We start from the raw sequence: 14,156 nt of genomic DNA, 5'->3' as shown, positions 1-14,156 counted from the left end.
ACATATATTCGTCCTCGAACTTGCCAAGAACTATTCCAGAGTTGTCCAAAAACACTGTTTAACACCTCGTGCACCTGCCGTGCCACCACAACCCATCTGAGCACGTTAGCTCGAGCCAGACTGAAGATCCTCTCAATAACCTTAGGTAACAAGCCTTAGAACCAAATTCCAATATCCAAAATTCTCCATGAGACCTGATTCTAACATACGAATACCGCATCACTCACTACACACTGTACCAAACATGATCATGTACCTTTGCTGAAACCACACCACACACCACATAATTCACATGCCCATAATAACATTCTTCGACCATAATTGCTGCAATTTCATGAATCCAATGCCTGCAATACGCCTCATAAGACATGTAAGCCCTGTTACAACTCTCACAATACTTCCACGACGAAAGATATGTGTAGAAACTCATAACCACCTGCCAAAACGATAATTCATGGAGTCTTTTTACCTGACAAGAACCATTACCTCATTCTGAACTGAATAACGATATTTTCTCTTTAATATACCCTACTTAAATTCGATCGCATCGATCACTGGTCCAATAACCTCGTCTCACCCCGTCCAAGCTGCTCGGGCAATAAGCCACCCCTAACACCATCTAAAATCTCATACAGTGCCTTCAAGCGCCAAGAAGCTACAAGTCGAATATGACTCATAAGGAAGAACGAACTCCGATAAGGAACTACCCAGCTGCGTAGTCAACAAAACAGCCGAAAACATGCTATGAACCTTTCTCAGAGAATGAGAAACAAAATACAAAAAAATAAGTATAGGGAACCGTACTCAACATCTCATTGTTGCGGCATGCAACCCGATCCACACATGATACCGTTGCGGCATGATACCGTTGAGGCATGCAACTCGATCGAAACAACATACCCCTGGCGGCATGCCACCCAATCCAAATAATATACCCGTGGTGGCATGCCATCGGATCCACACAACAACCAACAATGAAACACCCATCAGCCGTAATGCTTATACTTACGAAATGCCCGAATATCGACCACAAACATGCCAAGTGCATAATACAACCCTAGGGAGACAGATAGCGCCATACGTTACAAAACCCAAGCACGACTAAGGTGCAATAAATGACCTACATCTCGAGAGCCATCCTGCTCATATAACACCACAAGCTACACGGGATCACAACACACGTGCAAATAATCAAGCTGTCCCACAGCCCACCTGGCACAATAGAGTATTACATGGAATAGGTGGCGACAGGAATAACATCCAATGCCCGAAGACTCCTCCGTAAGCAATGCTTTGCCGAATGAACACATCTGACTTGACGTAGAGCACACATTAACATTAGACCCACCAACGGACCTCAAGCCGATTCTGATCATACCATACTGGACCACAACCTTCCAAGGAACCACAGTGGCCCTATTCATGACACACACGAGCAACCTTCCAATCCGGAAAAATCCCCCATAGTCCACAACCAAGGAATAGAGCGCATTCCAAGCATAAACTCTCACATTAGCGATAGTACCATGATCTCCATACTTGGTTTCAATCCTTAACAATCAAGTGACTAACATGTTACACTTATACGGTCTTCCTGTGGGTTATACTCCCACGACCTTCTGCACCAGGTAGAATAGTCTGCACATCCACACCTCCAGCCGTACAAATTCTATAGTGCAAATCAAGAATCCGCAAATTAATACACAATGCCCCTTCCACAGAACACCATTCTTAGGCGACACTGAGATAATGCTAGTTTACTCTGAACACATGAATTCTCCCCTGCCCATCCGAGCTCGTGACATTTCGTCAACACCGAGCTGCAACCTTGATCATCAACTTCCAATTCCCATGCCACTCACTGCACCTATCATGCCGTTACACGAGAGTACAAGAATTCATCATAACCCTTGAACTACTCGTAGAATAAATACTTCATTGGCTAGAAACCTTTCACTTAACTCATTTTAGAAAAATCATTGCACCACGCAACTGAATCCCCATAACCGCAAAAAATACAAACCTCAAGTCGTGGTCTAAATCGTCATAACTCTTCTGGGATCTATTTACACATAACAAAGCCATTAGAATCAATTACCTTCCAAATCAATCAAATTATGGTGGCTGTCAAGCCCGCACGTATAACCACCGACCACCTGTATAACTTATGCGCCGAGGGAACTAATCATTGCCACAATCATGCTGATTCAAACCATTACTAACCGACCCCACTTCTTTCAATTTACTCTTGACTTGCTCTAGAAATAATAATAGCTCCATTCAAGAACATAACGAAACTCAACAACACTCCTCCCGAGTGACCCAATTCACGAGACCACATTGTCTCAATACCCACGAATCATCTCATACCCTCCTCATACGCACAATAGCATCTCAAACTGGTACAACCATTCTGACCTTTCCGAAATCCGAAACTGTTTCTCCCATTTTTCCAATACTGCCCCACAGACCTGATGATAACATTAAAAATTCCCCAAGTATTCTTCACGCTGTGCTGCAAAATCCTAGTCTTCAGCCATATAACGAACCCATTAGAACTACTGTTGAGAGTCACCCACTCTGACTTGGTCCCCGAATATAAGCCAATCTCTAGTGCACTGTCAGCACATGAACACTCCCAAAGAAGCAACCGGATAAATTATTTTCCTTGTACATCACATCCGCAAGAAGCATAAACTCTGAGTCTTCCCAAAACCTGCGCATGAATCGATAAGGCAAAATATAGCACACATTCATCAAGTCCTTTACTCGAATTACCCCTGATGTTTTCTTTTCTTAGTCATAAATAATCTACCAATGCACCAATAACCAGAAATCACACAAGCAGACAACCATGCTATCCAATCGTAGACGGTGGGCTCACCCACTTAGCTTTAAGCTACCATCACATACTGTAGAACCCACAAGGATTCCTCCTTCTCAATTACCATGATCTCGCACCGCCAACCCGCCAAATTTCTCGTAGTTTCCTGTTAACTTTTCATGAACATTCTGAACTATCAGCCATAATTGCATATCCGACCTTCTGTCGGGTAGTAAGTAGAACTCTTTGTAGAAACTTCATCAAAATCATGCAGCTGCTAACCTTCTCACAAGAGATAACCCTCCTGTGGAATTCCATATCGACATCTTCCAACGAAGTTGCACTGGGTACAACTACTACGAAATCAGTACCCCTTCCTGAGCCCATGCCCGTCCACCAGGTATACAAGTCTGTTCATTTCCCCACTGACATCAATTGAAAGTCCGACAATACATTCCAAATTCGAAGCCGTATACCATAACGATAATCAAGCTCTTACATCCCTAGACACTCCAAGACAACTTCTTTCCATCATATTCAACCTTACTCAGCATAGTAGCCACCATTCCAAATAAAATCCGTAGACCTAATCGCTTTCCACCATGATTCCCAAATCGCTCAAAACTTTTCTCAAGGCATGTGGCTATTCTACCACAGAATCCATATGCTACTCTGTCACTCCCACTTCGGTTAAACCATCTCCTTTAAGCAACTTCTCGACCTCTGCTTCTCAAACTTGACATGCTAGCCATTAAACCACCGCGAGACACCTCCCACCATGTCCTTCCTCATCCTTCGCTACCCAAATGCTGCCTCAAATCAAAACCCACCTCTGTAGCACCTGAAAAAATGAATGGCTACCAACTCTAAGCCTCCTCGAAGATCATATTTCTCGATCCATCAGCATTAGAAACACCACTCGATTCTGAAACCGCTACACACTGCCATCTCTGACAGCCGCTTCTCAGGCACCATTTCACAACAGCCTGCCCCGAAGGCAGATTAAAGAAGAACATAACACCGGCGAATCTTAATGCATTCAAACAAGGACGACAATACCACATCACAAATAAGATTCTACCACGCTTGATAATATCAAGTCTCGTTACTCCATCAACCCAAGCCTGAACATCCATAGTCCAATTGCCTTTCCTCTGCTGGAATTAAATACCGAACCTCTAAACCACGCATTGAGAGATCCTCCTTTTGAGTTATTCACTACTGATCTCATTGAAGTCACACCTCTATTCGAGGTTGTGAAAAGGTCGATGTAATAGTAATACCCAACTGAGAGTCGGGGTCGAATTCCACAGGGAGCTATAAGAATGGGATAAAGTGGTATGTATTTGGACTAGGCATGTGAAAAATCTAGATTTCACTTCCACAAATATGGTTTTCAAAGATTAATGTCGTACAAGTCACACCGCTATTTGAGGTTATGAAATGGTCGGTTCAATAGTAATAACCAACAGAGTCGGGGTCGAATTCCACAAGGAGCTATGAGATTTGGATTTAGGAGTATATATTACGATATATGAGTTTGAACTATCTTTGATTACATTTCCACAAATTTGGTTGGTTTTATAGCTAAATTAAACTAAGATTGCAAATAAGTAATTGAAACTAAGAAATTGTATTTTTGTTGTTGTTTTCAAATATGATAAAAGGCATAGGGCGATGACCTTCACCTAGGTGTTTGCCTAACGGATTGTAAACTTTAAAGCTTGTTTTGTTAGTCGGGGTGTATTATAACTATCAACACTAATTACCCAGTCAATACCTCTTAGTAAGAGAGTGATTTTGTCCAATTTAGCTTTCTCAAGTCCAAATGGGTATTGAACAAAGTAGTTGATAGAATGCTCAAGTCGGGTTTTACTATCCCTGGGTTCAACCCTTTAATTGGGACTATCAATCTCTTGATTTCATCCCAAATTCTTGTTAGCCACGTTTTCCTAGACTAAGTCTCTCTTTCTTAAGTAGAGACCAAGGCAAATAGGCATGAACGAATGTTTGCAACCACTAATTCTACAATAAAAAGCAAGAACAAGGCTAAATAATCAACTCCCAACCATAAACAAGCTATAAATTAAACACCCATTAGGTTTACACACTAGGGTTGGGTCACAACCCTAGATAAAAATCTAGCTACTCATAATGGGTAATGAAGAAAATTGAGAAGAAAAGATAGTAAAACTCATATTGAAAGACTAAAAGACAAAAATCCAATGTTTATAAGTAGGGATTTTGACTACTTATTAGCGCCTTTTTACTTTCGTTTTAATCCAAAAGTGTTTAATTGTATTCCCGAAAATTGATGAAATATGCTTAATTGCAGGAGTATTGGAAAATGAGCCACAAAGATGAAATCCGACTCAATAAGGAGTAATGTGAACTCAAGGACAAAAAGCAGGCAAAAGCATAATGTGCGGACCGCAGAATTCCTTCTGCGGCCGCAGAATGCGAAGGAAGTCTGTCAGAGGATCAATGTAAGTGCGTACCGCACATGAAATGTGCAGCCACAGAAGTTACCCAAGAGTTCAAGTTCAGAGAAGTATCATCTCAAGATGCGGACCGCACAATTATTGTGCGCCCGCACTCAGTTTTGTACCGATCGTAGAACAAGAGACATGTGGCCGCAATCCAGAATTGTGCGGCCGCATAATCCAACTCCTGTCAAGATTCAAGCGAAGTGCGGACCGCACATGGAATTGTGCGTCCGCAGAACCTCAGAAAGGGCATTTTTTTTTGAAACTTCCAGCTTTGTATAAATAGATTAGTTTCACAAATTTAGGTCAAGTTTTGAATATGTGAACTCCTGAGCCATTTTTCTTTATTGCTTTAGGCAAATCTAGCTTACTTTGGTGATCAACTCCCCTAAACTTAAGCTTTTGCTTTTCCTCAAGCAATTAAATTAATTCCCACATCCACAAGTTAAGAGCTATTTCAACTATTCTAAGGTGCATCAATTACACATCAATTGGGATCAACAATTACCCACAACACTTATGAATTATCAACAAGACAATGATTTGAATTTTTAAGCACAAATAGTTCTAAAGTGACACTTGAGCATCAAGAGTTGACTTTATTCATCAAGGAAGCTCGCTCTTTCATGTAGGTCATTGTGGATCCCAAACTCCTCCTCCTCTACTCTCCATTATAATAACTTACTTAAGAATGTGGCACTCAATTCAAGGATTTGTGAAAAGTTCGCTCATCTCTCTCAAAAGAATGTCACAAGTACGGCTCTAAGTACCATATGCTTGCCCCTCATATAAATCACCACTAATGTAAGTTCACTCGGATTGAAATCACATAGGGCTTTTTCGGAATGTAATGAAGGCTTTTGGACTAAGGTAGGAAATGTTAGAATAGAACGGGTTCATCTTTCCTTAAGCACTCCATTTTCTCTTTTTGGCTCATGTTTTGCCGACTCTTTGAGTCATTTTCTTTTTCCTTAGGGGAAATAGAGAGACTTAACATCAATCTTTCTTGGTCATGCTGTTCATTTTCTCCTTCTTTGTTTTCTCCATGCTTTGCATCATTGCTTTTTCTTTGAATCCCTTCAACTCTTCAACTTATTCACTTTTTTTTTTGCATTTTCTTTTGTTCTTTCTTTCTTTTTCTTTGCCTTTTCTTTTCTTCATTTATTTTCTCTTTTTGTTCCTTGATATCATTTTCAAACTCCTCGTCTCTCCCCCAAACTTATATTTTAACCAATTGCTTCTCAAGAGTATTAAGGAAAGCTCGGGTGCCAAGAGAGGGTCACTACAAAACGGGTAAAGGCTTGTAACGTGGTTATCAAATGAGAAAGGTCTTTGGCTCAAATGGGTTGACTAGGGATAGCAACATTGGTGGGTCATGGAAAATTTCAAGCGGGTTAAGGAGATCCTACAATCACTTGTCAAGCCAAGCAAAATTTAGAATTTCGCCTAGAAACATATTCAGGGGAAGCTCTAGACCATTCACATGGCTACTTGGACTTGCAACAAACATCTTTCTTCTCACACAGCTGGATTGTTAAAGAGGATAGAGTCGAGGGCCCACAACAACCATACTCAAGATTGAAAATCACTAATGGTTTGATTAAACCACTCGATGATTGCTTAAGTCAACACAAGAGTTAAAAGGTCACTAACTAGAGCTATTTCTTTCCAAGAACTTGTTTATAATCATAAGCACGTAGTTAAGTGTGTAGGTACCAAGTGAAGCATGCTTGACTCTTCTAGTTTTACTCAATTAGGCCCTCTTATTCATTATTACTACTATTCTTACTAAAATATCAAAAACGGACTCAATCTCTTAAGAAGGTTGTCACGCCAACGATCATTGGGAAGAGTCACCCGGTTCGCACAAAAATTACCTTTGGAAAGAACGGTGGTATTAAGAAAACCAAAGGCTTATTAGTCACTTAAACATGAAAAGAAAATACTAATTGAAAAAGAAGTTATTAAAGTAAATAAGAAGCTATTAGACTAAACATTTGACTATTAAGAAAAAAAATAAAGAATATATAAAATAAACTACTGAAAGTATATATGAATATACAAGATGAGAAGGGGAAGGAGAATATATACATAAATAGAGAGAGAGAGAGAGAGAAGAATATTTACATAAATGAAAAGAAAAAGAAAAATGTTATCAGTTATTTATATGCCAATGTCATCAAATCAAATAGACTCCACCCCCCCCTCGAATAAAAGTAAGCATTATCCCCAATGCTTAACAAAATAAAATCAAGGAAGGGAAAGAGTATAGAAGACTCCTTATATGGTATGAGTGTCCATAGCAGCATCACCTCACTCAGGCTCCTCCAACTGTATCTCGTCATCCTCTGCTCGGAGAGTAGCTAGGTTGGTGAACATCTATAACACCGCCTCAGCAATGTGGGCAGCAAGGTTTGGCTCCTCAGACTGCCAGCTGATGCCTCTAGTGTTGATGGTGCTGCTGGGTCTGCTGGTGCTGCTGGGGGTATCTCCATCAGCAAGTCAAGTGGAAGATCCCCAGCTGCTGCTATCTTGGTCACCTCCCGTCTCAGCTTGTCAAATGACTTCTTCGAAACTTGGGATTTCATCATCTTCTTCACCTGCTTCCCAAGCTCCTCAATTGATGTTCCATGTGCTACTAGAGTGTCCATAATAATCTTATGGTTCTCCAGAATCATCTTCAAAGTCTACTCCATTGTCGGAGGAACTTGGGGAGCTAGGGTAGATGTCTGGGCTGTATACTGGATAGGTCAAACATCTTTGCAGTAGCTGTCTACATCCAGTAGTTGAGACTCACCATTTCTGGGGATGGTGGCCCTGAAGATGAAGGTGGAGGTATGGCAGTTGTACTACTAGAAGGCCCAGGTGTAGTGGTAGGTATGTCAGCTGAAGGTATGGCTGCTGAAGTTGTAACTACCACCGAAGGCTCTTCAGTCTGGCCCACGGTAGTATATGGCTGACCCTTGTTCTTCAAGTTCCTCGGGTCCTTCAAAGAGTACCATGTGAAGGGTTGCTTCGCCTGAACCTTTGTGTCAAATGGCTTTGACTCCACTCCCGCATCCGTAAGATATTCTGTGATGGTGTTTGGATACGGGTAGGAGCTCTCACCCTGCCTGCCGATCAGATACACGTTGAACGACATGATGGCACCAACATTGATTGGGTACCCGACCATGATGGAGGCAACTAAGACTGCCCGTGGGATAGGGAGAATGTTCTCATTCTGGCTTGGGCTATCCGACTGCATACAAATGTTTGCCAACCCTTGGCTTCAAAGTTGAGGGTGTTCCGCTGAATGGGAACCCCTGCTTTGATCCATGGCGGTGGTGGTCCTGGAGCTGCTAAAATCTCGGCCAGCCAAGGGCGAGCCGCATCACCCATTGCAAACCTTTCTAGATATTGTACCGACTCCACATCCTCGAGCCCCTAGTATGTGTTCAGGGAGGTTTGATCAAATTTAACTTTTAAATTCCTCACCTTCGTCACCTTAGTCCCTTTTTTGATGTGCCACATTGGCGTAGAATTCTCGGACTAAGTGCTCATTGGCGTCCACCACACTCTGAGTGAACCATGTCCACCCTTTTCTCTCCCGAAATTGTCTTTCCACATTCGGGTTGTATCTATCCAAATCTTTCAAGTCAAATTTACGCGCGAGAGTTAGAGATCTTTGAGTCCACCATTCTCGGAACCTGTTGAAAGCAGTCAGGCTCACGAATCTATCTTCCCAAACCTCCTTCTTCTTCGACCTCTCAAGGTCGGCAACTCGGGTATCACCCCGTCGACCGTCATCAGGTATATCATCATCATCGTCAACTGGAATTGGTGCTGCGGCGGCATGTGAGGAAGAGGGCTTCGAACTCTGGCTGTCATCTTCCGAACCCTTAGAAGAGCTAGCTAAGGTGGAAGGCTCATCTCTGAGTTAGAGTCTACTCGGAAACTGCCTTGGCTGTGACTGTGCATCGGGTTCTTCTTGCACTGAATTGCCTTCTGATGCGTCCCTAGACGGGCCATATGAGCTGGGCTCAGAAGGCTCCGGGGCTCTCCCGGCTGTTGCTTTCTTTGCTATTGCTCTTTGCACTGAGAGTAGCATGTTATCCCTGCCTCGGCCTCGGGAGGGTTCACCCCTCCCTTTGCATGTATCACCTCTTCCACGAGATCTAACCATTGTCTGCAATACATAGCAACAGAATTCTGTTAAGTTCAAACTCACAAGCTCATCCTCTTCATCATAAATGATCCGCTAGTATAAGATAGTTGCAGACAGGTGCAGGAAAAACCAGATGTAGTTAAGGAAGTGTGGTCCGCACAATTGTGAGTGCCGCACATGGGAAAGTGCAGACCACACAATTTTGAAGTGTGGCTGCAGTGGTTTTTCTGCGGTCCGCACAATTCCAGCTTCAAACATGCAACTCTCTGATAACTGAGAAATGGTCGACCTACGGCCGCACACACTTTTTTACGGCCGCAATTCAATTTGTGCGGACCGAACAATTGGGAATGTGGTCCGCACAATCAGTTCACATCATTTGCCCTAAACTAAGGATCTGCGGACCGCACAATTCAAAAATCATCGGCAGTACCTTTAGGGTTCCTAACTTTTAGCATAATTAGGACAAGGTAATACTAATTAAACATGATAATTAGTTTACCCAACCCCCATTTAGCAAGTAGGAAGTGACCCAAACAAAATTAAGCTCACATGATGTTGAAATTTTAAATTAGGTCTAAAAGCAACTATCTAATTAAGCACAAAATTAAGAAAAATTGAAAAGTTATAAAGATGAATTGAGCATACCCGTAATGAAATGATGCTAAGGAAGATTCAAGATGATGAAATGAGTGAGGGATGCTTGAATCAAACGAGTGCACTGAACTTGCCTTTGTGTTAATTGTTCAGAGTGTGTAAAGTTTTAACTGTGGTGAGAAGGCTACTATTTATACTTACACTATTTGGCCAAAGGTATAGAGACGAGTGCGGCCGTACAATTTCATGTGCGGTCCGCACTCTGTTACCTGAAGAAAATTTTCCTTGTGAAGATCTGTGATCCGCACAATTTTGAGTGCAGCCGCAGATTTATTTGCGGACCGCACAATTCCTTGTGCAACCGCATTTTGGCCTTTTTTCTAATAGACAAACTTCAGAGAGTGTGTAATTTTAGCTTCCCAGTTGTGCGGGCCGCACAAGATTTGTGCGGCCGCAGTTTCCATTCAACTGTGGCACTCAATTTTGTGCTGTCCGCACATTTTCCACACTTAGCCATTTTTTCTAAGCACAGCCCCTGCAAAGCACACTCATTCCTACAACACATTTCAAAACCAGTTAGCACAAAACAAGACCTGTCTAAAGAAGAGGAAAAGAAAAAGAAAAAGAAAAAGAAAAAGACAAATGGGTTGCCTCCCAAGAAGTGCCTGATTTAACGTCGCGGCACGACGCAGATTACCATCATCACTTGAAATAAAGAACCGCCACGACGTGGCCATCAACAACTTTTCCCAAATAATGCTTCACCTGGTGACCATTGACTCTAAACACTTCGTCATTCTTATTTTTCAAGTCCAATGCACCAAAGGGTGTCACACCAACAACCTCAAACGGGCCACTCCATTTAGATTTTAACTTTCCAAAAACGTACGAAACCGAGAATTGAACAACAACACAAGATCACCTTCTTTAAACTCCTTGTTCCGAATGTACTTGTCATGTAGGTACTTAATCTTCTCCTTGTATAAGGATGAATTTGTATATTCATGGTACTGGAACTCATCTAGCTCATTCAATTGTGCCACCCTTAAGTTGGCAGTGACATCCTACTCAAGGTTCAACTTCTTCAAAGCCCACATGGCTTTATGCTCAAGCACCACCGGAAGATGACAAGCCTTTTCGAACACCAACCGGTATGGAGACATTCCAATCGGTGTTTCGTAACCGTCCTATAAGCCCATAAAGCATCATCGAGTTTCTTTGACCAATCTGTCCGGCTGGCATTCACTGTCTTTGACAAAATACTCTTTATCTCCCGGTTGGAGACATCCACTTGAGGATGATAGGGGGTCGTCACTTTATAGGTGACACCATACTTGGTGAGTAAGGTATCGAAGGCTTTGTTGCAAAAATGCGAACCCCCATCACTCGTGATTGCTCTTGGAGTACCAAATCTTGTAAAGATGTTCTTCTTCAAAAACGCCACCACACTTCTCGCTTCATTGTTGGGAAAGGTAACGCCCTCAACCCATTTGGACACATAATCAACCGCGACCAAGATGTAGGTGTTTCCACAAGAACTCATGAACGGGCCCATGAAGTCAATACCCCACACATCGAAAATGTCAATTTCAAAATGGTGGTGAGGGGCATTTCATTTTTCTTTGAGATTCCACCGGCCCTTTGGCATTCATCACAACGCTTGACAAGATCACTAGCACCCTTGTAGAGAGTGGGTCAATAGAAACCGAAACTTAACACTTTGGTCGCTGTTCTTGCTCCACCATGGTTACCACCATAACGCGAAGAATGGAAAGCCTCAAGAATTTCACTTTGTTCCTCCTCCGGTACACATCTCCTAATCACTCCATCCGTGTAAATCCGGAAAAAATACGGCTCATCCCAACAGTAGCCTTGACAATCCCGTTTGAGCTTCTTCATTTGGTTCAAAGAGAACTCAACCGGAATGATAACACTCACAAGATAGTTTGCCAAATTCGCGAACCAAGGCATCTCTTTCATCGACAAAGCCAAAAGTTTCTCATCGGGGAAAGAGTCATTGATTTCAAGGCAATCATGTGGCCTCCCCTCCTCCTCCAAACAAGAGAAGTGGTCCGCCACTTGGTTTTCACTCCCTTTCCGATCTTGGATATCAATGTCAAACTCTTGCAAAAATAGTACCCATCTCATCAAACGGGCTTTGGAATCTTTCTTGCTCATGAGATAGCTAAGCGTCGTATGATCCGTATGAACAATCACTTTTTCACCCATCAAGTATGGGAAAAACTTATCCATAGAAAACAGTGGCAAGGAGCTCTTTTTCCATAACAGTGTAGTTAACTTGGGCACTGTTCATGGTCTTGCTTGTATAATAGACCGGATGAAAGATTTTGTTGATGCGTTGCCCCAATACAGCTCCCACCTTGCATCACACATAAGCTCAAAGGGAACTCTCCAATTTGGAGCGGTGATAATAGAAGTAGTAGTCAACTTGAGCTTTAGCAACTCAAAGGCTTTCATACAACCATCATTGAAATGGAACTTGGCATCTTCTCCAAAAGCTTGCACAATGAGTTTACCACTTTAGAGAAGTCCTTAATGAACCGACGGAAGAAACCCGCGTGGCCTAAGAAACTCTGCACGCCTTTGACAGAAGTTGGAGTAAGTTTAGAAATCACCTCAATCTTTGCCTTGTTGACTTCAATGCCACTCTTTCAGATCTTGTGTCCAAGGACAATGCCCTCCTCAACCATGAAATGACACTTCTTCCAATTGTGCACCAAGTTTGTCTCCTCACCTCTTGCCAATACTTTGTCCAAGTTTGCTAAACAATCATCAAATGAATCCCTGACCACCAAAAAATCATCCATGAAGACTTCAAGGAAATCCTCCATCTTGTCCGTAAAGATCGCCATCATACACCTTTGAAAAGTCGCTGGTGAATTACATAACCCAAATGGCATCCGCGAGAATGAGAAAGTACCATAAGGACATGTGAAAGTAGTTTTCTCTTGATCCTCCGGAGCAATAAGAATTTGATTGTAGCCGGAATACCCATCAAGAAAACAATAGAAAGCACGGCCGGCCAATCTATCAAGAATTTGATCAAGGAAGGGAAGTGGGAAATGATCCTTCCTTGTGACTTTGTTGAGCTTTTGATAGTCCATACACACTCTCCACCCGGTCACCGTTCTTGTAGGAATCAACTCATTCTTATCATTGGTGACCACCATCATGCCCCCTTTCTTTGGGACACATTCTACCGGAGAAGTCCACGAACTATCGCAAATGGGGTACACAACCCCGGCATCTAACCACTTGATGATCTCCTTCTTGACCACCTCTTGCATGGATTCATTGAGTCTCCTTTGATGTTCAATAGATGGTTTGGCACCTTCCTCCAAATTAATCTTGCGCATGCAAAATGCGGGGCTTATCCCCTGAATATCCGCCAATGCCCATCCAATAGCCCTCTTCTTCCTTTGTAGCACCGCCAATGTGGACTCTACCTGCATGTTAGTCAAACAAAAGGAAAGAATAACCGGTATAGTAGAAGAAGGGCCAAGAAATTCATAGCGAAGATATGGAGGCAATGACTTCAACTCCAAAAAGGGAGACTCCTCAATCTTTGTTGGAGTAGTGATTCTATTCTCGAGATACAAGGACAATTAGCGGGGCTCATAAGTGTACGACCCTATTCCTTGCAAAGCATTCACACATTTCATGTAACCCTCCATTTCTTCATCATCACAATTGAGCAAGACGGCCTCCAAAGTGTCATCAATATTCATCACGGCACTTGTTTCATCAATAATCAAATTGGTCACCAATTCCACGAAAGAGCACACCTCATTGCTATTGGGTTGCCTCATAGACTTACACACATGGAACACCACCTTCTCGTCACCAACCCGGAATATAAGTTCTCCGGCTTCCACATCAACTAGAGACTTCCCCGTAGCAAGGAAAGGTCTCCCAAGAATGACCGGCACCTCATAATCAACCTCACAATCAAGAATAACAAAATCTACCGGGAGGATGAATTTATCAACATGAACCAACACATCATCAATGATACCTAACGTTCTCTTCATGGTATGATCCGCCACTTGTAATCTCATAGATGTGGGTCTTGGTTTTCCAA

The sequence above is a fragment of the Nicotiana attenuata genome, unplaced genomic scaffold (assembly GCF_001879085.1).
Source record: "Nicotiana attenuata strain UT unplaced genomic scaffold, NIATTr2, whole genome shotgun sequence".
In the NCBI taxonomy this organism is placed as follows: Eukaryota; Viridiplantae; Streptophyta; class Magnoliopsida; order Solanales; family Solanaceae; genus Nicotiana; species Nicotiana attenuata.
Note: the sequence above shows the minus strand (reverse complement) of the source record.